This window comes from Lontra canadensis, unplaced genomic scaffold (genome assembly GCF_010015895.1).
Source record: "Lontra canadensis isolate GAN:19392208 unplaced genomic scaffold, GSC_riverotter_1.0 scaffold8, whole genome shotgun sequence".
NCBI lineage: Eukaryota > Metazoa > Chordata > Mammalia > Carnivora > Mustelidae > Lontra > Lontra canadensis.
This window is the reverse complement of record NW_022631002.1, coordinates 28,950,692-28,972,874: the sequence shown is the minus strand read 5'-3', so window position 1 is coordinate 28,972,874 and position 22,183 is coordinate 28,950,692. Positions and strand designations below refer to the sequence as shown.

The 22,183-nt window shown below is 47.0% G+C and overlaps 1 protein-coding gene across 2 annotated transcripts in view; it reads left to right on the top strand.

Moving 5' to 3' along the window:
• Positions 1-22,183, top strand: part of FTO (FTO alpha-ketoglutarate dependent dioxygenase) — a 371,203-nt gene that overhangs the window by 310,703 nt on the left and 38,317 nt on the right. The gene's annotated exons all lie outside the window — the stretch shown is intronic.

Sequence of the window (22,183 nt, the reverse complement as noted above, 5' to 3'; positions counted from 1 at the left end):
GGAAACTTCTTGACTACATGACTTCACCAAAGTTGCCCAAGCCATTGAAGTGGGACACAAATTATTCGGGCAAAACCAGTAGCTTGCATACACTTGGCACCTGTGTTCTTATTAGGCTCAGAAAGAACACCCTGGAGGAAGATCATTTCAGGAAAAAGAAAAAGGCATATGTTACTTATTGTTTTGGGTGACTGTGTTTCTGAGAAAAGGGGATGCCGCGTCATGGATAACTGGCACGCCACCCCAATTCCAGCCAGCCTGGTAGATTAAACATCAGCCCTCTCTCATTACCCCGGCAGCCCTGGCTTTGCCCCCCGGACTGATATGTATTCCATGCACAGTCAAGCCTCGGAGTTGACATCTTCTTCTAAAATTGTTTGGCTGTAATAAATATAAAACTTTCAGCACTAATGTAAAGCATTGCTGGTTGGCATCATTTCCTACCCCCTTTTAATTATTCCTGACACTGTGGAGAAACATCTAATATAAATCTGTAATGTGTGCTGATGACAAACTACACGGTTGGAGAACCATGTAATTTCTCCACAATTAATTAAAGTGCATGGAGATTCCCCCCCCCCTTTCTTTCTTTCTTTTCCTTTCTTTTTTTTTTTTTTTTTTTTTTTTCCCTCCAGCAGCCAGATGCCACTGACTGGCTCAAATAACACTGCTGTCAACTGTAAAAAATTAAGATCCAAACCGTAAGAAAGGTACTTAGATAAAGAAACCAGATGCCGGGAAATTGGCGATCCCCACGTCCTTCGCGATGTGAGCCCCCATTGTTCGACCTCTGTAGCCCCAGAACCTTCAGGATGCGCAGATCCCGGCCAGTCTGTCAGCGGCCTGTTTCCACCGGCATCGTCACTTCAGTCAATCTTCTATTAAAAAAAATTGAACGGTGCCAATCAGCAAGGGGAAGAGGGACACTGGGACCTGTTTATACCCGTCACGCCCGCTGGTGTTTATGGGCACGTGTGTGCGGTCACTCAGAGAGAAAGGAAAAGGAAATAAAAAAGGCGCTGCTCCCATTTCAGGCGGATCTACCACCTGGAATTGATCAAAAGCAAATTAATTTTCATTTTCAATTAGGAATACAATTAAATCCAAAGTGTGTGTGTGGGGTGTGGATTGTAGTGTTTCCATACAGCCCCTGTGGTGGGGGGACAGGAGGTAAAGCCAGACGGAGTGAAATACAATTCTTTGTGTCTATTTGTTTAATTCGTTAAAGTGTTAAGGGGGGGGAGGCTGCTGCTACTGCATTTTACCTCCCCAGGAGCCACCCCTCCTTCCCCTCAGGCAGAATCTGAGGAAGAGGGAAGAGGGAGGGCCAGTCAGGCCCTAGAAGCTGCCAGATAGCCTGGTGATGGGGTCCTACCCCCTGTGGGTCTGCCTGCGCTTTTTCCCAGGGTTCTGCTGTGCATCAAGGATGTGGGTGTTTTAACGGACAGCCTGAAATAGGAAACAGGAATTTGGCTTTGCCTTCTGCGTCCAGCTTGCTGGCTCTCCGCATCGAAGCGATACCTGGCAAACGGATCCCCCTTCCAAGTCTGGCCATCATCAGAGATATTGAGTGATTGTGTGAAAACAATCTGGCTGGTGAATGCCTCATGTCACAGGATCCTCGCTCTTTTCACTTGACTTTTTCTCCACATTCAACTGCTGTCTTTTGTTGGAGCCACCGAGTAGGGGCCTGTGGGGCAGACAGAATTCCTCCCGGCTGCCTGGGGAACAGTTGGCCCAGTGTGTTCATCACCAAGGGTGGTAATTTGGGGAGCTCTGACCCTGATTTTAAGGAAAGTCAATTATTTGTCAATTATGAGACCTAGAAATGCAGATAGAGGACTCCGATGTTAGAAGCCCAGCTCTCCGATTGGGGACGGATCACAGCGTATTGGTGAGGACGAAGGCCAACAGAAGTTTGCTCTCCCGTCTACCTGCCTTCGTCCCGGGGTAGCCACAATCCACTTGGCCAGGAGCATGTTGCTCCGCTGATGGCAGTTTTCGGAGGGTCCATCTCGGAGATGACCTTCTTGGAGAAAAACAGTGGGCGATAAATCGTTTGTCTTATGAATAACAATGAAGAGAGCCTCAGATAATAGCTTACGTCTTTCCAAAATTCTTTACGTGATGGATGAAGAGAAACAGAAGGTCCCGGGTCATGGAAACAGCTGCCTTTGGTGAAAGCTTATCCAGAGCGGTGTGGTCACCGCAAATCCCCTGTGTTCCAGTCCATATTTTACTTCGTACCACCCCCACCTTCCTGGTCCCAAAGCAAGGGTTTACGTTTCCTCCCCGCATGGTATTTGTGCTTTAAAAGAAGATTTTATTACTTCTGCTACAGTGGAATTTCTCTTTTTACTAGACAGTTGGCATGACCACAGCCTGAAACCGCGATGGAGTTGTTAACACGCTGGGATCAGTTTTTCCCCCCTTTAAAGCTATTCTTTTCTTTTCTTTATTTTTTTTTAGAAGGGGGAAGGAAAAAAAAAAAAAAAAAGCTCCAGCAAATCAACAGAACTATTAACTTTCTGATTTATTTGCTCCAGAGAGCAAAAAAAAAGTCAACGTGAAGTGACAGAAACACCAGCACCGACAGTAGGAAAACATTCTCTGTGCAAGTTTCCAACTGAAATCATACGGCAACCCGTTGGTTATCTGGAGATAGACATCTTCAATTTCCTGATTGCATAATAGAAATGGGATTTCTTTTTCCTCTCCAAAAAAGCATTATCCATAACATCAACATAAAGTTGTCTGTGCCTTGGGTTCCAGAAAGCCCTCCTCTCGGGAACAGGCTGAAAATTTTCTGAATCGCTAACAGTTTCCAGCATGTCTCCCCCTTCAAGGGGAAAGGGAAGCGTTGCTAACATGGCGAAGGCCAGGAGAGGTCTTCGGGAGCCTGCCCGATCAACCCCGGCCACCTGGCAGATCCTGTGGCATTGAGTAAATAGACACATTGCCCCACCATAAAGCTAAGTAGTGCCAAGAACATTGATCTGGTTACGGACTGTGTCTAATGGCGACACAGCCAACACACACAATTGCTTTACTAGTAACTCAGGTTGGAAGTCTGTAAGGATTTGAGACTGGGGTTGGACAGTTGGGACACTTGTCCTGGAGGGGGTTGGGCCAGGCTTTGCCATGGACCTGCCCTCCTCACGAATGGCACCAGCCATGTGTGGTCTTCACGCTTAACATGCCTTCCCAGTGCATTTTGGTGACAAGGCACTATGTTTTCCTCACCACCTCATGCCCCCTCCCCACTCCAAGTTTCTGATGACCCATTTCTGAGATGGAAAATTCTTGGCTTTGGCTGACAGCTTACATCACTTTTGCACTTAAAAACGCCCATGATCTCAAAAGCAGCCCTCATTTTTAAATCACTTTGTATATCAATACTTCATTTTATTTAACACAGTGTTTTAAAATTATATTTAAAAGGCAGCCTCTTTCGTCTCATGTGCCCTTGGCTGGGAAACAAAGGAAGTCTCTTTTAAGAGGTGTTTTATACTTTATGACTACTGAGAGAGAACATAGTTCTTTAATAGGTGTATATGTAAGAGAGTTCCATGTCATAGGTTTGCAGAGATTAAAAGCTCTGGAACAGGGCTGTTTGATAACATCTTTGAAGGGCAGAGGAGCAAAATGGAAGCCTTGGAGATTTGGATGCCAAAACAGAACACTCCCGAAACCTGTGGACGACAGGAGCTTTTCTGAGATCATATTATTCTCACTGATAATAGCGTTCTGCCTTGACGGTGGGCGAGGGCCGTGCGGGATGAATCATTCTTGTCTTCTGCTTCATGGTTATGGGCATGTAATATGTTCTTCATTGAGCCAGGCAATTGACGGAGACGCCAGTGCATTTAAGACTTGAGTCTACTGGAAATGAGACTTGCATTCTTGCCAGAAATTGATGCTTTTCTGTGTCCACCACTATCACACATCTTGGCTTTTTTTTTTTTTTTTTAATCCCGACTCTTAAAACAATAATATCAAACAACTCCAGGGGAAAAAAGTTAAATATTTCCATATGAAGAGCTGATTAAATTTGTATGGTTTTCTTTTCAGTAAAAATTGATATGTGATGAAACACAGCGCAGCTGGATGGCTGGTTTGGGCTGATACGCCCGCGTCCTCTGATCTCTGGACCCAGCAGCTCTTGGAGCCAGTGCCCCGTGAGCCGCCGTGCCGTGACCTGGGTTCTGAAATGCCCATTCCCAGGGCGTCCGGACTGAAGGGTGCCAGCGCTAAACACCACCAGCAGTCCCTTGGCTTAACAGAGTGGTCGATAGGGGATGCTTGATGCTCCATTATTAGGATTCCTTCAGCGAAGGTGGGGGAAAGAGCCTGGCTGGAAGGTGGGGGAAAGTAGTGCGGAAGATGATTTATTGGCTCATATGTTTGAAAAGGATGAGAATATCTGGCTTTAGTACAGTTCGATCTTGGGTTCAAATGAGGTGACTGTGACCTGTATCCCTTTTGCTCTATATCCTGCTTCTGCCTCCTTCATGTCGGTCCCCCCATTGGACTCTCCTCTCTGGGTCACAGGATGGCTGTCAGCAACTCTCAAGTTGCTTCTGGGTTCACATCCCATGGGGAGAAGCAAGGGCCCTGTCCCGGTGTTCCCAGTGAAGGGGCTCCTTTGTTCGATGGTAGTTTGGGGAGTAGGGTACTGCCAGGGCTAGAGGGGACGGCGCTAGAAGCTTCTGGGCTTAGTCTGAGAAGGATTCCTGGGGGGCAAACTAGGACAAGGTTACAGCTTGAGCTGGTGACAAAACAAGAACGTCCATCACCTGTGCCAAAGACCATTCCACCAAGACACACAGGAAAGTAGACCTCTTTGACCAGGAAACTTGAGTCACATTTACTGCTTCTATTTTCATCCCCTTTAAAATATGAAAAATAAGAGGAAAGGGTTTCTCAGTCATTTGTGTGGATGTACAGCCTGGACTTTGGCTTTGGCCAGTGTTTGGAGTCGGGGGGTATGGGTGGGGGGGCTCTTGCTGCCATCATCAGTGGTCAAAGGTAACGGCAGCATATTTTTCTTCAGCAGTCTTGAGGGAGATGAAACCATCCTGATGCTTCTGTGCTTAAAAACCATGCCCATCTTTCTTCTCTGCCGAGAGCAAGTTGCCAGCGACTCAGGACCCCTCCAGGCTTGGCCTGCTTTGGCCCTTGCTTGTCACGCCTTCTTGGGGTTCCCCTTAACTCTACGACACAGTGGCATCTCCTGTCTTTCAGCCTTCCTTCCGAGGCTTCTTATCTCTCTCCACCCTCTATTTCTCTCTCCCAGAAGTCTGATAGCTCTCGTCATGGCTATTTGTGATCAGGTTGCCCCTTCTGGTTTCCCAAGATCACCTCCTGCTGGGTCTCAGCTCAGAGTTAACTTGGTGCTGCGGCCTTGCTACCAGAAACGGAACTGCCCCGAACCCACTCTGTCAGTGGTGACTTCTCCTGAGTGAGGTCAGCCACCGGAAGACTGGATAGGCAACATTCACTGTGGGGCTTCTTGTGTACATCCCTGAGACAGCGATGGTAAGCCCCTCACCAACTCAGGGACTTAAGTTCTGGGATAGAGAAAAAGACAAATTTGACTCTTAGAATTCGTCAGGCTCCAAGGAAGCTGTGTGTGTTAACGGAGCTATTCTAGATCTGTTTGTCAAACTGAGTGTTTACTGTGGGCTCCCTTACAGTGCCTCCCAACCCCCCCCCCACCTGCACCAAAAAACCAGTCTACAAACAAAGCATTTACTCTCGAGGATTCCTGCCTAATTAAAATTTTACATATACTAAATAAACAAGGACATTTTTGAAATGTAAATCTGTCATTTTTCGGAGGCAGCTTAAATCAGCTCCACCTACCTCGAGACTGGGCTGTCCTCCCCCACAAAGCCCCACACGGTCCTGGTTCGCCTTGACTCTGGTGCAGCTCACGTTCCCTGTGTACTTAGATCCTGGTGTAGGTTGGTTTTTTTTTTTTTTCCCCTTGAACACTTTCTGCAGTTTAGTTATTTGTTGTAATTATCAAGTTCATTTTTCTCTAATAGATGTGATTAAGTATATTTAGCACTGTGTAATGAGTTTTCTGCCTGGTTGCATCTTAGCTAATAAGGAATTCCTTAGCGGCATCTCTGACAGCTGCTGCGGATCCCAGGCCCGCGCTGCCACCAGAGACCTTTTCCATGAACTGCTAGCATTAGAGAAATTAACTCCATTACACTCACCGTAAAATCGAGGCCGAAATTTGATTACTAATAGATCCTCAATTCCACTAGAAACTAAAGAAATGGTGTGGCCGGTGGGGAGGAAGGTAAATGCATGCGAAATGCCGGTGTGTACATTTTCATCAGTGCGTGTGTTCAGAAATTTGCAGCCGTCCCTCCGGTTTATTTCCCGGGCGGGACCAGAGAGCCGTGAGCCAAGCCGATGAGCTTATAACGGTGCGATCCGCCAGGCTTGGGGCCAGAAGGTCTTTGTACTGCCGTGATGGTAGCACCTTACTCATCAGGGCCTCTGTCCTCGCCAAGCTAAGAAACCCCTGGGTGGGTTTTTGGCCACAGCAACTCCTTGCCATTGTTGCAGGCTGTCCAGATTTGTAAGGCTAAAGTGCTGAGGACAATTAGTGGTTGGTGAGTGGCTGCTCTGATGTATCGTTGCTTAGCAACAGTCTCTGAATTAAGTCTCTGGAAAGGGGCTACAGGAAGAGACAAGACAGAAAGATGAACTAGGTACCATTTCAACGGGGACGTGAGTCAGCAGCACAAAAACTGTCAAAGGTATTTGTGATTACAAATGTGGCTGGATGGGAAGCGGAGGATAAAGGAAAGAGAAGACAGAATGTAGCTTCTCTCTTGCTAAGTAAAATCAGAAGAAGTGGCCATTGCACGAGCTCCATTGATGGAAGAGCTCATTCTCTTTCTTTGCCCCTGGACGGTGATTCCCATGAAGAACTCAGTTACCCCAGATGCAGCATGATCATTCAGATTCTTGAAATGACATAGAACAAGCTTAACTTAGCGTTCGTCGGTTCTCACCAGCGAAGTAGGATTCAAGGTCAGTGGGGGAGAGCGGGGCCCGATTTGGATGAAGCCCTGCTTGTGGAGCCTGCGGACTTGGCACTCTTGTTTACTGACACTCCGTCTTGCTCCATTTGAAGTAAGGAAGTATCTTGAAGGAGCAAGCGTATCCATTTCAGTAGATTAAGCCGAGTTTAGACTCTCAGCTGACTAAGTTATCACCCTGAACTCCGTGATTTAGTGAGCTGGGTTAGCCTCTGGAAGGCCAGATGAGCAAAAGAAAGTGGAAAAGCAGTAAAAGACCTTGATCCAGATACTGAGCCTTGTTAAGGGGAGGCCTTATCTACACGCCAAGCTCTGTCTGGAGGTCTGCAAAGGTCCAGGGACTCATTACTGTTAGTGAGGGCTGTTTTGCAATTAGTGTTGAAACACTGAGATAAAGAAAGGATATATAGGAATTAAAAACAGATAACGTAAGCACCAACAAAGAGTCCTGATCCCCTTGGCTGAGTGTTTTGCATGTTTACCTCTGATCAGAATTCTTAATAATATCGAGTGTGTTGCAATTCGATAAAGATCCCCTAGGAAGAAAGGGGTCGATTCTCGGGATTAAAAAAAAAAAAAAAAAAGAACAAAATGAGAAAAACAGAAAAAGCTTATACTCCTATCTTGTATTGCTTTAAAAACAAAAAAATTTGGAGAATACAGAATAGCCAGTAAACTACACAGGAAGGTTGTGTTTTGGTTTCGTTTGGTTTAGGTCACCTGTGGGCAGGATTCAGTCTCTTGTTATCTAGTGACTGGAAGGGTATCTCCAGGTCTCAGAAAGCAGATTTTCTGTCTCCACCTAAGACTTGTTTTCTCTCTGAATATCGGTGGTGGCAATCAAGAAGTTCTTTGCCCTCCTGGCCTGAAGTTCCTCGTTGGGGAAAGGAAGTTGGTGACCACCTCTGATTCGTGCCTAGTACCTATAAAGGGCTCACTGTCACAGTAGAGCACTGTATTTTCAGGACAATGTATAATTATTTGGGGAAAAGCCAAAAATGATGGCTCACGCATGCCTAACGCATTCTGTCTAATGGCCTGTGATTCCCATTTAAGTACCTTAAGCTCTGAAAGCTTTGTGCTTCTGGGTTGTCCCAGCTCCACCCCGCCCCTGTCCCCCATTCTCATGCGCTGGTTGTTGAGTCCAGCTTCCCTGCTGGATTGTAAAGTCTGGGAATGCAGGGGCCTTGTACCTTGCTTTGCACTGACCCTTGTATCCCTGGCACCCAGGGCGGGGTCGGCTACCCAGAGGGAACTCAGCCAGTGTTGGTTGAATTTGTTACCTTAGCCTCTAGTGGTGGTCACCAGCCACCGGAATGGCCCCTCATCCCGATAGTCACGGCCTTTCGTAATCCCCTTCCTTTTCAGTAGGAGCTAGACTTGGTGACTTGTTTCTGATGGGGAGAATAAGGGCGACAATTAGTTCATAAAAGGCAATTCGGCTACTTGCAATCTCTTTCTTTCCGGACCACTCGCTCTGGGGGAAGCCAACTGCCATGTTGTCAGCCACCGAAGCCTCCAGCCAACAGCCACACCAGTGACCTTGGAAGTGTATCTTCCAGCCCAAATCAAGCCTCCGATGACCACAGTGCCAGCTGATAGGTTCATTGTGTCCTCATGAGAGCCCCAAGCCACCCAACTCCTAAATTCCTGACCTCCAGAAACTACTAGATAATAATGCTCATTATTGTAAGTCCTTAGTTCGGGGGGTAATTTATTACACAGCAGTAAATAATGGAGACGATGGCTGGTTACTGGAGGTGTTTGCTGAATGCCAGCTCTGCCAGGGATCATGCTAGATGCGGGGGACGCCAAGGCAAGTAAGGCCTCAGAGGAACTTCCGTCCTGAGGCACCAGCACGGTGGGCATACAGCGGACGGAGTCAGAACGGGCAGAACCGTAAAATGGACAGCGTCGTCTCCTGTGTAGCCGCCGGCATCCCAGCACAGATACCCCACACTTCTTCCCGACTATACCTTACCTTCGTCGATGTTGAAACAGTTCCAGCAAACTTGGGCGCTGCTTCGTATAGCATTGGTTCCCGATGGAATTGGTGGGCCATTTGAGAAGAAGGCAGATTATCCTAAGTTCTCCGCCCGGGGCTCGGGGCATCCCACGCTGAATTTGGCCCTGTTGGAACGGCTGGTCCTCCTTGTCTGTCACTGCGCCTTATTTCTCCCTGGCCTCTCTGTCACTCACCACCCTGTTAACGAGGGGTCTGTTGATTAAAAACAAACTGTTTGATGATCTCTAAAAGAAGAGAAGCCCCACGAGATTGTGTTAATGCTCTGTACGTTTGCTGGCCACGTTAATGCACGTGTCACTGTGGCTTGAGGCTGAACGCGGCAAGAGGAAGAGTCACGGCTTAGGCCTAGCAATGGAAACCTTCCAGGGATTCCGAGAAGATAAAGACAGCAGCCAATAAAGCGCTAATACACTGATGGTCAGTGACAAATCACAGTGGGAGGAACACATCTTCGGGGGACCCTGCTCTAATGGCCCTTGTGTAATGGCTGATTCATTAAGAGACCCATCCCCAGGACCTCATCCAGTAGGCTACGCGGAGCTTGCCGTGTACACAGATGGCCTCCTGTGGCTGCCTGGGCCCCGGGTGAGGAGAAGCAGAAGTCACGGAGGGGGAAATTCACTCTGTAACAAAGAAGCAGCTCCCCGGGGCCTGGGTCCTCTGCCCTTTAAGGGAATGAGGCTCAGGACCAAGAAGGAACAGGACCAGGCACTGGCGAGCCCCAATCATTACTGTCAAGATGCTCCCAGGTTTAGAGCCGACTCCGAGGAGGAAGAAAGCCGACAGATTCTTTTTTTGTCAGCCGCAGGCCGCAGTGGGAAAGCAATAAAATGCTGATCCCATCCGCTTGCCGGTATAACTGATTTAAGTGGGAAAAGGGAGACAATCTAGCAGACACACTGGAACTCCTTCGGCTTCTCCCCAGCTCTGGTGCACCAACAGGAGAAGGACGGAACAGTCGGTCGCATTTAGTGCCTTTCTTCCCCTTGTCCTCCCATTGGGAAAGAAAAAAAAAAAAATTCTCCCTTTGTATGCTGCCACTGCGTCAATTTTTGTGGTGGTGGTGGTGGTTTTAAATAGGAGAACTTGTGAAATGAGTCTGCATAAAAGATGGCCTTGTCTTATATATGGGGGATATTGCCTGTCCTTCAGATCTATGTGTCTCGCTTATGGAATGAACCAAAGTAGGACAGATAAACTAATATTTTGTATAAGCTCAGCCAGACAATACAGATGATAAAGATGTTTCATCTTCTTATGCATGCAGAAAATATGAAAAATTGTAGTTTACACATATTTGCTCAATTCAAGTGTAAAATTGGGCCCCTCGATTGCCCTGGGCCACAGTGGCTGTGTTAAGGAAGCTCGATTTACCTTGCAGCCGAGTGAAAAATGATCAGAATATTAGACTCATCTAGCCCACATTAAGGAGCCATTGCATTTCCCGACAATTTTATGCTATCTCAATATGAAAACAGAGCAATTTCAACTCATATCAGGTTATGATCGGCAATTACAGTCGCATAATTCACCTAGGCGCCTCGACGCTGGGCCTTTATTTTCCCTCTTGGTGACATTCCTGAGAAAGTGCCTGATAAAAATGTCATATATCATCCCAGCTTTAGAAGTCGTGAGGGGGTAATCTGCCATGCCTTGCTGAGCCCATATTCATCACCGGATTTTTGACTTGGAGGGGTCATGGCACTTATAATTTCCTGTTTGTTATTGTCCTCAGCAGCCCTGACAAGGGCTGTAAACGCGGGGTTGGAGGCGGCGGGTAAGCGCTGTTCCGGTGGGGCTCGTCACCGGCAATAACCGTGCGTGACTGCGGCTCGTGCTGTAGTTGGCCGTTTCGAAGATAATTAGATTTGATGTCAACATTTCTTTATCACCTGCATCCTTTTGTGCATCTGTGTGTCAAGTTGTTATTTCCGGATTTATTAGCACCCTCGGAGCTACTCTCTATCTGTCAGCCTGTGTGCTGTTTGTGTTGACAGTTGTAAAGTTAATTACTAGTACTAATGAGCATCGGGCTTTTGGTGGACATGGCGTTTTGGACATTTAAAACTATAATTAGTTTTTTTTTTTCTTTGTGTAGAGCTTCAGTACAGAAAAAAGTGTTCGGTGGCAGGGGGGGTTGGGGGGAGCAGAAATACCTTCCTTCCACTCGGTTTTGACATTCTGTGTGCAGTCAACTTATCTTTTATTCAGAGGCTCCAAAAACTCAGTTCTGTTTATTTTTAAAATAGACCTCTTTGCATGGTAACTCCATGAATTATTTCTTTTGTTCCTCACTTCTCTTCCAGCTTGATAATGTGACCGTTCCATGTGCCTTGAGAATTAAGGTAGTGTTGGCGGGATGATGAAAAAAATGCGCTGGGTGAATGCTGACCTCCACGCAAGCAGGCTGCAAAGTCTCCACTTAGACCGCTCTCTCTTTTTCAAATCTTAACGCTGGGCTCTCCCGAAAGAGTCCGTGAATGAAGAAGCTTGGAGAATATTCAGAGCGTAATCAGTAGTTCCCTGGGTGGCGGTCCCTGACTGCGACGGCGAGTACGAGCAGCGAGTACTTACGTAGGGTTCACCCTGAGCGGAGAAACGTGCCCAATCTTTCTACCAGCACCCCTCGTTCAGTCCTCCCCTGAGAGGCCCATACTGCCATCTTCATGGTACAGATGGGGAAACTGAGGCTTGGGACGGGGAAGGAACTTACCCAGGGCCTAACAACTAGGCAGCTGGGTTGGGATTCGAACCCACCCAGGCAGCTCAGAGCCCGTGCTGGGAACTATGAGTCTGTAGACACCCGGAATGCTTTCAGGAAAAAATTAGCAGACCCCTGGGGCGTGTATTCTAGAACAACAAAGAGCAATCACTTACTAAATCAGATGGGCTCATTTGTATTTCCCTCCCAGCCGTGGAGGGACCCTAGCCTCAGTGTCGTGGCAATTATCTGTGGCATGTACTTTATGGAGGGATTTTGTTTGGTCTGTTGTGGCAGCAAACCACCACTCCCTTGCTGCTATTCATATGTACTTTCTATTCATCATTATCTGCCATTTTGCTAAATAACTATCCTTCACGGACATAAATCATCCATAAAAATACTCTGGCTCCGAGAAAATTTCGCCCTGGCACTGCAATGATGAGATAACCATTTTCATCTCTTGTTGAAGCATTGAGATTTATTGGCTTTCGATGGGCAACAGACCAGGCATCACTCTCTGCTAAACAGACTCCCACTTGCATTTATTCTTATTGTATTTAGCGATTCAAAATGGAGCTCTCGGAATCCCTCGAGGGTCCGTTCCCAGCCTGGGTGGGGTATTATTACTTTATATTAGATAAGGGAAGGACACACAAAGAAACATGTGGCGATTCGGATGATTTTTTATTTCCGTTTAGCAGTGATGACAGAATGTCATAGTGAAATGACTTCAAAAGTCATTTTTCCCCACTGCCCTGGTTCTGCAGCCTTGTCCCTTGAGGGCTCTTCCATTGTACAGTGTTATTAATTCTGCTAACTTTCAGACTTCATTGCTGACAACAGGCCTCTTGGCTTTCGCAGCCTATTACATTAAATTTCCCATCAAACCATGTCAGCCTCTGAGGTCACAGATTTCGAGAGAAGCTTTAGATATTTTGCCATCTGACTTCACGGGCAGGTGTTTTCTAAATTGCTTTTAGGTTTGTTTTTCCAGTGTCAGAAATCAGATTGAACCTATTTAAAAAAACTCAGACGGCAAGCGCTCATCAGGGTAAGAACAAAGCGGAGTTGGAGGCACGCCTGAACTGGAGCGTTTGTGTGCACACGAGCACGCGCCCGTGTGTGTGTGTGTGTGTGTGTGTGTGCACGTGTGTGGGTGCGCGCGCGCACCCACGCACATGCAGTTGTATTTCGGTTGACCTTTCAAAGGGAAAGCAAAGTCTTCCAACCAGACTTCATCCCCGACCCCACCCCGGTGAGTAGAGTGTCTTGTTGACGATCTGTTTTTCTAACACTTACTGAAGCCCCCGAAGTCGGGGCGGCCGCCCTCGTGAGCAGGGCTGTGCGCTGCCGACCTTGACTTTGGAGGGATCTGTGAAACCGTGGAGTGGCATTAGAAGGTCGCTCCGGGCAGGCCTGTGAAATGATTGTGGACTTGGTTGAGGACTAGCATGTCGTCGTGTGGGATCCTCGAGCAAGTTTCAGGTGGCCAGAAAAACGCACTGTTTCTTCTAATGCATTACTTCGGCCCTGCTCCTGTGGGATTCCGGTCAAGGAAACGCAGAAACCTTCCTCCCCAGCGACATGGCCACGGGCACCACGTTGCTGTCAGAATTACATTTGGAAGGAAGCCTGTGGAAGAAAATGGAACTGGGGGCTCCATTTAAAAGCAGAAGAGAAATAAATGAGCTGTTGGTTTTTGAAGCCGTCAGCTCGTGACCATGATTACAAATCATTTGGCGCACGCAGTGTACCCTTGTGATCGTCATTGATTATTAGTTCCAGTTAATATTTCTGCTTGAAAAACGACAGCGTGAAAAGCTCCCCCATTGCAGGTTGGATTTCCAGGCCTGGCACTTAGTAGCCTCTGGGTCCCTTCCCTGGGGACCCGATGTGTGCCTCGGTTGGTGGGGGGTGGTGGCGGGGTGACAGCCTTTGGGAGTTGAAGAGGAGGGAGGACCCACTCTCTGGCTTCCTCGATGGTAGGTGTTAAACACTCGGGTGCCTCACCTAGGAGCAGGAGGCGACAAGAGCTTGGGCACCTTGAGGGAAACATTACGGTTCACGCTCACCCTGCCCTCTTTGTCCTTTATCATTTTTCGAGCCCCTCAGGCTCCTCTTCCCCAAACCCCACATGAGCCAAGCCCTCCATGCAGAAGGAGGTGCTGAACCAGGCTGGAGCCGGAGAAGGACGAGGGAGGCGAGGCCGTGTCGCTGTTTCCCCTGCTAGCAGCCAGAAGGAGAGAGAATCATTTGTGGCACTCTGGGGACAGTTTTGTCACCCTGACAGTAATGCTGTTATGCGCTGGCTTGACACACAGGATGAATCCATAAAGACAGATAAGTAACTGTGAAAGTGGCTGGGGATCAGGCTGAGTGCCACCACTCACCTGCAGTGACAAATAGATAGTCATGAAGGATTGGAAATCCTGCCCAACACGGAGATCTGTCAGCAAAGAGATGGACTGCAGCCCCGGCGACACAGGCAGCTGGAGGAGAGCGTGCGTGTGCACGTGCGTGCCCCTGCAGGGGGGTGCGAGGGGGTAAACTTCAGGGCCTGGCTTGGGGGTGGGTTGTGATCAGGCTTTACCGGGGGGGGGGGGGGGGGGGGGGGGCTGGTGCAGGTGGGAGGAAAGGATTTCAACTCTGTTTTTCTTGGTGAACTGCAATTGTGGGTGTTGCATCTTTTTATTGGTAGGTTCAGGCATATTTGGTTAAGAAGGCTGTACTTCGTTTCCATTTTCCCTGGGATTTTTTTCATACCAATAGGGGTCCCCATCTGCAAATGAAATGAATCCAAGTTTTGATAGTTAGCAAAATATTACTGTTAAGCTGCTGGTGTCAGAGGCACCAGGCAAAGGGCAGGCGGAAGCAGGGGGCCGCGTATTTATCTTTTATGTTGGAAAGGTTTGTTATTTCTGGTTGGGAATCTGCTTTTCTTCAATGAAAGAAACTCTGAGGGACATTGTTGGAAAAAAACGAGCCGCGTGCTGGATCTGCTGTCTCCCACTTGGGCTTGCGATCCAGACGGCGCTGCGTCCCACAGTTGCGAATCCCACTATTGATACAAAGCAGAATATGCTTTGTTTTCATTATTCTCGAAGTCCTGAATGCCTGGCTGTGCCCTGTGAGATTCCTGGGAAATTAATGGAAAAGATTTGAGGTGAAAATAAGCATAAATGGTAAGAGTGAAAGCTCCCCAGGTCACTGTCAGGGGTTGGGACAGAAACCCCGAGATGTACCACAGCCATTAAGAGACTCTTTTCTTTCTTTAACCAACCAAGAATATTTTGGCCCCAGGGATGAGCATACCTGTGTTGAGGACCCAAAGGTTTCAGACAGGATGGGTCCTGTGTCCTACGTGCATTTTAGCAGGAGGTAGGAATGGAACCAAACCAGTATCCAAGCATCTGTTTTCTATAACAGTGACCAGGATTGTTAGCATTCATAAGCTGGCTGCATGAGAGGTACGGAGAATCATCTATCAAGTCCTTGTTCTGTCTGTTTTTAGTGTAATAATTTAAAAAAAAAAAAAAAAAAGGACTTATAGTACCCAGCTTCATCTCCCCCCGCCCAGCCCCCAATGAGTTCTCTTGTCCTATTCCTGTGCTGTCATCTTTGGCCATCTGCCTTGGTCATGGTGGAAATGTACTTGATCTAGCTCTGTGTACTTAGCCTGCTAACTTGACTTCTGGGAACTTAACAGTAGGGTACTATGTCTCCAAAGCTCTGTTTCCTCCAGAATGGTTTTGTGTAGCTCCAAGTATTACAACTACCATTACTATTACTACTTCTGTTTGAGGGCTGTGTACTTAAGCGTTTACTCTCCTGTCTAGGTGGGCCCTTGCTACTTTGCATTCCTTTAGAAAATCCTGGGGCCTGCTTGTTGGCTTTAAGATACTTTGTTTTAGCTTATATTTTTTTGGAGGCTAGGACTGTTTTAGGGCAACTCAACTATAATGAAGACATTTTTTTGTTTTGACCCTAGGTTCTCAGTGTGACATGTTTTGACCCTATCATTCTAAGCTTGATTTAAATTCTGAATTTCCAGAAGCCTTATTAAATATGTCAATTTGTGCACCAGAATGGTAAATGTTCCTGTGAACTTTGACTCTTAAAGGAAACTCTATTTCGAAAGAATAAAAGATTTTCCTGATAAATATGTTCCTCATTTTGGGCTAATACTTTCAGTCTGAATGCTGGAACGGGGAAGGACCAACCCATTGCCTGACCCCACTTGGCTCCCTCATTCTGGGATCCAGCATGATTTTACAACCCCAGGCATTAGATTTTTATTTTGCCAAGATCATTTCATCCTGGGATATAAATCTCCTGAGCACACACCTGATTACATAGGCCTGTACGTGAATAAGAAAGAGAGTGAGCCACTCGCCATCACAGGAGGGCCGGTAACCATGCCAGAGAGCCGGCACTCGGTAGGCTGACAGGGGCTCTACGGCTGTTGTTAGTAACTTGGGAGCTAAGGTCACCTGCCTTCCCAGGGCCTTTGCGATGAAATGCAGTTGCCCTGGCAGTACATCTCCTCACTTTTATTTGCACAGACTATCCCAAAGTTGTCCGGCTCCTGTCCACCTGTCTCATGGGATGGCCATGAGGTGGGGGTGGGGAGGGCACCCCAGCCAGCAAGAGCTTTGTGCTAACACTTGTCACAGTTACTCTCTTCTGTTGTCCTTGGCTGCCTTTGCTGCTCCTCAGTGTGTAGGCCAACTCTGGTCAAGACCCTGAATACTAGCATTTGTCAATAAAAAAAAGTGTCCCGTGAGGCTATACCCTCCCTCAGTTCTAGCTCCAAACCCACCGTCTCCATGAGAGCATTTTGGGAGAGAAATTTCTCCTGTAGGGTTTGACTTACCTGGTTATTGGCTCTCCCTTTTTGCTCCCTGGGTCGAACTCTTCAAAGAAAACTGAGCCACTTTTCTTTCATACTTTCTTTTCTTTCATACTTTCCCAGGAGGGGAAAACTTGTTTTGGAAATAAGATACAGTTTTAAAAGATGGATGTGTCCAGCCCCTTTCACATCTGGCCCATCATCACATGGCATCATGTGCGCCTCCTTTAAGTCCTGCCCACCATCTGCCTCTGGTCCAAGTGGTCCTGAGGACCTTTCGTGTGTTGGGAGCCCGTGGGCCAGCAGTAAGTGCCTTCAGAAATGATCAGGAGGAGAGCGGGCTCAAAGAACTTACCCAGCCATGCCCTTTATTGCTGATCAACCGCTTTTGCACACGTCTTTCTCTTGACCCTCTTAATGTGGCAAAGAGAACATGGCAGACAGCAGCGGCCTGGTTTCACAGTGGGGCACCTCAGAGGCAGAGAGACCCCACTGCCAAGTGGCTGCGCTGACACTCGCATGGCACTGTTGGGGTCCCGGGGAACGCTGGGTATTGTTTCCTGGAGTCCTCACAGCAGTCCCTGTGAGCTAACTAGGTGGGACAGGCGATGATGTCCCACTTTGTAAGTGGGGAGGCTGACACTTAGGGAGGCTGACCGGTCCTCTTGGGGACACAGCAGATAATGAGTGACACAGTCGGGAATTGAACCGCAGACCCTTCGCCTCTTAGACCCACACTGCTTCCATTACACCAGGATTAACTCCACCGTCCAGAAAAATCTCAAGAACAAAGCTGCTTTTAAGTCTCCGTAGAGCCTCACCCTTTAGAGGATTCCAAATTCCTACGACAGCCAAGCTGGTGCCCCCCACCCCCCGGGGAAATCTCCAGAAGGGAAGGTCTCCCTTGCCTGGCTCTTCAGGACTGGGCCAGGGAGGACGTAGCCGAGGGCCCCACGACTAGGGCACGCTCACCCACCCAGCTGGCCCCGTGGAGTTGCTGACGGTCTAGACCCACATCTGGGCACTGCTCGCCTTTTTGCTGACTCATGCCCAGAGTGTTTGCAGAGTGCACGGGCTGTGACCCAAGGATGGAGCAGATGTACGGCAGAAGAGTGTCAGGCGTTGCTAGGGACCAACAGGCAAGATGTCCCTGTCAGTGGGGACAGAGAGCAGACGCTGAAGGCAGGAGCCTGCGCCGTGGAAACCTCCCATCCCTGAAGTGTGTGCTTGGATGGCAGGGGAAGCTGCCACCCATCAGACCGGGCCGCATTTGCAAAGGTCAGTCTTTAATTACATGCACAGTTAAATGGAGATACTGTAGAGAGGTCACACTCCTATTTCTTTGGCCTTCATTAATGTTATTGCTCTGTCACTTTCTCTCTCCTTGGGTTTGTAAATGAAAGTTTCTTTAATACATTTGAAAGGATTATTTATTTTTAATTGTTTTACCTCTAGAGGAAGAGGTTACTTTCTTCCTCCTTCTTTTTTTTTTTTGAGTAGTTAAAAAAAAAAAGAAACAACTTCGCCTCTGCATTTCTTGCTAATTTATTTCAAACCCTGTGCTTTTTATAGTCTTATCTACTAATGCTTTTGATTAAAACACAAGCAAAAACCAGCCAACATGAACAGGTTGAATGCCACATCTGTGCAGAAGATAGCAGCTCACTTATTTATGGCTCCAAGAAATGGAGCCTAAATTAAGCTAGCTATTGCTGGAGAGTGGATAAGCGGCCATTATGAATTATCCTTAATTATAGCGATTTCCTAAACTAATAAACCTGCTAAATCTTTATTGCAAAGGTTAGTTTACGCAGCGCATATAAAATCCGCATGTGCTCCGCATCAGCCACCAGCTGTCTGACAGTGGGTTGCGATTTTAGTGAGTGTTCACATAAATTTTATGTTGGTTATATTAACAGTCAGTCCATATCACTACCCACAGATGCCAGTAGACATAAAAATTGCTCTCTAGTGAGCCTAAATATCCCTAGAAGCTAGTTGTGTCTAATGTTCCATGTAGTATTTGTACGTGAAAGCACCAGATTGGAGGGTTATTTACAGATGAATATTTCTATCCAGTCAGTTCATATAGGCCTACTTAGCCTTCTTTGCTGGTTTATTTGTATGCTAAATAATTCACCAAAGGTTCCTGTTTACTTTCTATAGTAGTTTCTATGAAATGCAAACAAGGGAGCCAACTTTAGGTGTTCAAAAGGCTAAGCAGCTCTGAGTTTAAAAGCAGGTCAGAGCAGCAAACGCAGCCTTGCCCATGGGCTGTCACTCAGCCTTACACATCCTTCTTTCTTTCTTTTTCTGTCCCCTTCCTCCTCCAGATATAACTGGAGCTTGCTGCTTTCATAGGAATTTTTGGCTGGACTATCTTTAGTCTAAATTTATCTTTTTCAATACCTGCTATATGCTACCTTCGGCTTGCACAATTAACCACCCAACGCCAGCAGCAAAGAACACATTCTTGGCTCAGAGAAGCTTCCTCACAGCCCTCAGGGCTGACAAGAATAGGTCAATTCTCTGCTATTGAAATGCCCTTGTTTTCTTCCTTCTTTTTTTTTTTTTTTTCCTTTTCTCTCCCATGATTTTTTTTCCCCCCTGGTGCATTTCCAAATCTCAAGATTTGAAAGGACGGCAAAGAGGACCTTTCTCTTTTCCTGGAAAGCCCCGAGCCAGCCCGACCTCTGTCACCCTGAAGGACAGAGGAGCCAAGTCCAGCTCTAAATGATGTAGTCTTTAGCAACCCTCAGAATATCTGTTCACCTGGGCGGGAAGGATCATTGTTCCCTAGCGAAGGTGACAGTTACCTGCCCCTATTGTTCACAGGCCCCCATGGCTCCGCTCACGGGTGAGAAAGATCTATCTACCCCTACATTTTGCAAATGTTTATGATCCTAAACATTTGCCCCTAAAGAGATTGGAAAATAGCCTCCTTCATTTTCAGCCCGGCGCTGCCAAGATCATGAGAGTTCAATAGCAGTGCTAACTTTTTATTTAATAATATTGATTTTATCATTTTTACTACTTACAATGGGGATTGGTCGGCTGATAGTTATTTGACCTCCCTTTGTGCACGGCTGTGGAGTGCTTCATGAAAGCTATTGACATATATCTCTCTTCCCCCACTCCTCTTCCAGTGGCCCATCTCGGCAAAATAATATTGAGATGCAGTAACTGTTCCCTGATATTGATTTCAGATTGTGTTCATCACACCCTTCCCGGGGCCAGGCGAAGAGCAGCAGCCCCGGTTCTGTAAACCCTTGACTGCTGCAGGCTGAAGTATCATTTCCATCTTCCAAGCAAGAATATCAACCATCTAGGTTTCAAAAAAAAAAAAAAAAAAATTACCCAGGACAATGAAAGCGTGTTTTGATCTTGATTATTTTTTACGCATACATCATTAAACCGATCTCTTCAGTTTTATGTTGGGCTTTTTCCGTACATTTTTTTTTTCTTTCCTTAAGGAATACTAGGAGACCCGTGGCTCCCTGAGCTGGCAGGAGGAACTCTGATTACATTTTAAGCTTCTGGGATTCAGAGTTTTGCACATTCAGCCAGACCCTGGGCCTCTTTGACCTGCGGTTCTCAGCCAGCTGGGGCCGTTCTCACCACCTGGGCCTTAAAAAAAAAAAAAGTTCCGTGCTTTGCCTCCGTGGAGTCCGTTGAGATGGCAGCACATTTAAAAGAACCTGAGGTTTGATGTTTGGGGAGCAGCCAGCCTAATCTGGTGATTATAATCACGTTTATCTATAGGAAGGACATGACACGTAGTCTGGGTAGATTTGCATACTCATTGAGAAAAACACCAAGCACAGAGCAAATAATACTGGAATCCTAAGTTTTATAGGCCCAAAAAAAAAAAAAAAAAAGGCAATAGAGAATCTGCACAAAGGGTGATTATATCTGGGTGATGGGCCTGCGGGTTATTGATTTTTGTCTTCTAAGGGCATTTCTACATTTTCTAAATTTTCTTTTGTAGTTAGAAATAAAAAAAAAAAACCAAGCCACTCAGAAGTGTTATTTTTGAAAATGGAGGAGTTAGTAGAAGGATCAGAACTCTCCAGAAGCTCCCAGACCACCAGAGTGAATGCATTAGCCGAGGTGGAGATTGCCTCACCGCCGTACTAATCTTGACTCTGGGAGAAGCAGGACAGACGTCGCTCCTGTCACAGTGCACCTGCAAGTTCTTACATGGTGAAGCCAGTGGGGGTTGTGCTAGGCTTCGTCACCGTGGCAGAAGCTCAAACCAGTGAGGAAGGAGGGCTTTGGAGTCAGACAGGCCTGGGTTTGGTTCTTGGTCCTTTTCTTTCACCAGCCATGATGTCGAGTAAGTGGCTTAACATTCTCTTTACCTCACTCTGCTCATCTGGAAAATGGGTTATCGAGAGGCTTAAATGCCACAGTATATGCAAGCTCATGACGTACTGCTTAGAGTCTAGTAAGCAGTCAGTCAATGGTAATTTGCATTGCTGGCATCTGTATGGCAATTCCCTCATCAAACCAGAGCCATAATGGGAATTAGCATAGTCGCAGTCCACAGAACGCTGATTTTTTTTTTTTTTCCCTCTGTAAGTCCAACTGGGACTCAATTAAGATCTATCCAGTGTCTAATACATGTCAGATTTCCAGGACAAACCTGATTTCGTATAGCACTCTTCGATTAGAGGCAATTCATTTATAAGTGTTATCTAAACAAAATTTTGGCTGAATATTTTTGGGAGGATTTTTAGAGAAATAAATGTAAACAGTCAGGAAAAGGAGTTGCAGGTCTTTAATTAAGGGTCTGAAAAGTAAGATCACCGTGTGGATAGTTCTTTGGTTTAGAACGTACCCCCCTCCCCAAACACAGGCATGCGCACAGATGTGCATAGATGCCCCCGCTCAACCCCCATTTCTCCAGCAAGGATTCTTCCAGAGCAACACTAGAAAACGTAACAGGAGCCTTTGGAATATTACCTTATTTTTGTTGCGGGGCCAGTTGTGCTCCTCTCGAGCGTTTTCCATTTGTGTGGTCGATACCTCGGGTGGCGTCGGTTCCTTCCCTGCAGGCAGCCATCTTCAGGGCTGAAAGCAGAGCATGAAAAGCAGCTAAATTAGAGCCTTTACACAGCTGCTGGGACTGGCTTAATGAGAGACAGCGAACATTTTGCAGGCTACTGAACTTCTCAAATGTGACAATCCAAGCAAATGAAATCATGGTACCTTTCATTGTAGTTTAATTGGACTCAAACTTGGCGCGAGGGGCTGCTGAAAGCTGTATTCACTGAGATAGACAGGAATTGTACAACAACTAATTCAGCCCACACAACACATCTTACAACTGTCCAAGCTCCACACCGCGCTCAGGACCGACTCTGGTGGTCAAGAGAGAGAGAGAACGGCTGTGCATAAAAGCCGAGATGAGGAGGCAGACCCAGTCCTGGCGTTATGCACTGGAAATAACTCAGCCTCGTGGCAGCCGGTCCAGGCCAATTTATTTTAAAGAGGCAGAAAGGAGGGAAACAAACTTGGGCCCTCTCCTGTGCCTGTTA